The sequence below is a fragment of the Leptonychotes weddellii genome, chromosome 12, assembly GCF_054177405.1.
Source record: "Leptonychotes weddellii isolate Sample4059 chromosome 12, ASM5417740v2, whole genome shotgun sequence".
Lineage (NCBI taxonomy): Eukaryota > Metazoa > Chordata > Mammalia > Carnivora > Phocidae > Leptonychotes > Leptonychotes weddellii.
In genome coordinates, this window is record NC_138380.1 from 8,749,702 (window position 1) to 8,753,260 (window position 3,559).

At 33.4% G+C, this 3,559-nt stretch overlaps 1 non-coding gene across 1 annotated transcript; it reads left to right on the forward strand.

Annotated features, from left to right (window-relative positions):
* The first annotated feature begins 593 nt into the window (after positions 1 to 593).
* TRNAN-AUU (transfer RNA asparagine (anticodon AUU)) lies at positions 594 to 666 on the forward strand. Its single transcript has one exon. It is a non-coding gene; the product is annotated as a tRNA-Asn (tRNA).
* The last annotated feature ends 2,893 nt before the right edge of the window (positions 667 to 3,559 follow it).

Sequence of the window (3,559 nt, forward strand, 5' to 3'; positions counted from 1 at the left end):
TAGAAAGAATTTAAATTTTTCCATACTAGATTTAAAATCTCTCTTCATGGTCAGAAACAGAAAAATGAGGGCACAAAAATTTGAAATGCTCCCTGTTAAGGGAAACTCCATTCATTTTAACAGGCTGAGCCTGTAGATCTAATAAAACGTTATTAGCGGACCAATATGGTCAGCTATGCTTATCTTTTCCATCCTAGGTTTTTTCCAATAATAAAACTTTCAATTCTCACACAAATGCTATTTATATAAAGGAAAAAGATAATCAAGCCAGAAAGGGAAGTCAAACTTACCTCCTAGTGATGATAATGATGAGAACAAAAGAAGAATGAGGAGACAGTCTGGAACCCAATTTGTTGGCTGCCATCCTGGCTTCCTTTTCTCATCACTTTCATAAAGAATCACAAGCAGAGGAAATAAATAGGAAAAAAAATAAAGTCATTCACATGAACTTGTATCAAAGAAAATAGATTTCACAATTAGAGTAATTTTCTTAGTGTATCATTATTTTCCAATATTTAACCAATTTTTCTAGCCTTATAAAAGAACTATAATGGTAAAACTAATTCAAGATTTAAAAATGAGGAATGAGGGTCACCTGGCTGGCTCAGTGGGTAGAGCATGTGACTATTGATCTCAGGGTTGTGAGTTCGAGCCCCATGTTGGGTGTAGAGATTACTTAAAAACAAAATAAAAAATAAACAAAAATGAGGAAGGTTTCATTTTGATACTTTATAGAATTTCTAAGTACATATATGGTAACATTCACATTACATCTTCATGATATATTGCTTTAACTCTAAAATTGGTCAAAAAGGTAATATTTACTCAATAATGATTGAAGATTGATTATATGTATGGGCAAGCAAGGGTTCCAGGTTAGGGTTTTTCAGAGAGATTTTGGGCAGACTTTTGAGGGCTGTACATCTGAAATTTGTAGGGCAGGACCGCAGGCTAGAAACTCAGAAAAGATCTCTGTTAGAGTCTTGAGACAGAATTCCTTTATTTCTCCAAGAAATATCAATTTTTGCTCTCAGGATCCTTCAACTGATTGGATAAGTCCCATTCACAGGAGAGTAATCCTCTTAAATGTAATTGGATTATAAATGTTTATCACTTAGACAAAATACCTTCACAGCAACATCAAGACTAATATTTGACCGAACAGCTGTGCCAGAGCCTAGCTAAGTCAATGCATACAATCAACCATCACAGAGACCCAACAAAAAACTTGTCATACATAGACAAATAAAGATAGTCTAGATGAGAAATAAATGATGGTTGTAAAATTAAGCTGACCCATAAAACATAACTTGGGGAAATATTTAAGTATTAAAAAATTTTCTATATGGCTGTCAACCTTTTATATCTTAAATTTCAATGAGGATAGATAATGGGTCTGCACCTGGGTGATCTCACTCTTAGGTCATTTAACTTCTCTGTGCCTCAGTTTCCATACAGGTGAAATGGAGCTGATAATAGTATATACCTCATAGAGTTTTTATGAAGCAGAAATTGTGAAAAATATAGAAAGTACTTAGAAGAGCACCTACTCATAGTATGTGTTATTATTGTCATTATTATTAGAAATAAAGTCTTTTTTTAAAAAAAAAGTTATATAATGGCAGGCAGTCTCTTAATCATTTAGAGTAATTTCTAAATGAAAAAGTTGCTATTGTAGTTTTGAAACTATCACTACCACTGGAAATGATAGTTTTAAAATAATGAAAAATAAAATGAGGATAGATAAGCATTTCACAAAAATGACAAAATAATTGTGTTCAGTATCATGTGCAGCCAGAATATTCAAAATTTAAAATAGATATTGGAGAGTTTAAATTGAAGGAGGGCTAAAAAACAAAAGGCAAAAAGATTGGAATATTATAATATCGGACCCATTTCCATAATTTCCCAAGGGTCACAATGTCTCTGAAACTGCTTCTAAAACAACTGAGGGTGTTAATATTTAGGTATGAAAATGCCAAAAGAAAACTTTTGTTACGCCAAGGGAAGCTTTCTATTGACTGAAATTTCTTTTTTTTTTATTATTATTATGTTATGTTAATCACCATACATTACATCATTAGTTTTCGATGTAGTGTTCCATGATTCATTGTTTGTGCTTAACACCCAGTGCTCCATGCAGAACGTGCCCTCCTCAATACCCATCACCAGGCTAACCCATCCCCCCACGCCCTGCCCTCTAGAACCCTCAGTTTGTTTCTCAGAGTCCATAGTCTCTCATGGTTCGTCTATTGACTGAAATTTCTGGATAGCCACAATTTACCAGATTACAACAGAACAACACAATAGTTTCTACCTTACCTTCCCACATTAGCTTTCTTAATAGCCAGCGCTCACTCAAACACACATATACATATAAAAGGTTGTCCTTGAACATTTTCTATTTTATGAACATGAATGTGGTAATGTGTGGATAATATCTCTTGAGGCTTAGATAAGATATATGACACTGGTAGTTAAAAATATGATATGTTAGATAAACTTTATAATGCAAAACTTGAGGCAAGGGAACTCCAGCCTATTATTTTAAGTAATCTCATGGATTTAAAACATTATATAATAGAGACTGAGAACCATATAGTGGTGATAATAATGTGAGATGTAAACCTTTCATATATCATGATATAAAATATCATTAAATTTAAACATTACTTTCACTCTATGGAAATAATATTTAAATAGCACTATGATTATTTTACTCATAAAACTAGACATCATCACAGATGTAGGCAAAAGTTAAAAGTTATTTTATGGCTAGCACTCTTTTCTGAGTAAAAGAAAGAGTTTATTGAATGGAATAAAATTCAACTTAATTTTAACATAAAACAGAATTTGTGTTATAAATGTAAAACTGCCAAGTATTTTTATTATATATATTGATTTTGTATGTTTATATTGTTCTTTTAAAAATTATGACTTTTTTTTTCGATTTGTAAATTCAAATTACCAGGTGCATATTTAAATATGTGTATAAGGAAACACATATAGATATAAAACATCAGAGCTCCAAATATCTGCCAACCCCTCCATTTTGCCAACCCCTCCATTTTGCAATGAAATCCAGGCAATTGGTACCTGCTTTGTACTCCAAGACCCTGTATTCTGTCTCAGAATACTTGTTTCCAAGCAACAGTCCTCCTTCATCATTTGACTACATGTAACTGCATTCAACAGATATTAGTTAAGTACTTACTATATGCCAGGTATTGTTCCAGAACAAGAGAATACACAAATGAAAGAACTCGACACTTTAAAGGGTTTAAATTTTAAATAGAACGGGGCACCTGGGTGGTTCAGTTGGTTAAGCGTCTGCCTTCGGCTCAGGTCATGATCCCAGAGTCCTAGGATCAAGCCTCATGTGGGGCTCCCTGCTCAGCGGAGAGTCTCCTTCTCTCTCTCCCTCTGCCCCTCCCCCTATTCCTTTTCTCTCTCTCTCTCTCTGGCTCACTCTCTCTCTCGCTCTCAAATAAATAAAATCTTTAAAAAAATTTAAAAAGAGCCGATTTTGACACGTACATAAACAAGTGTGACAGATTAT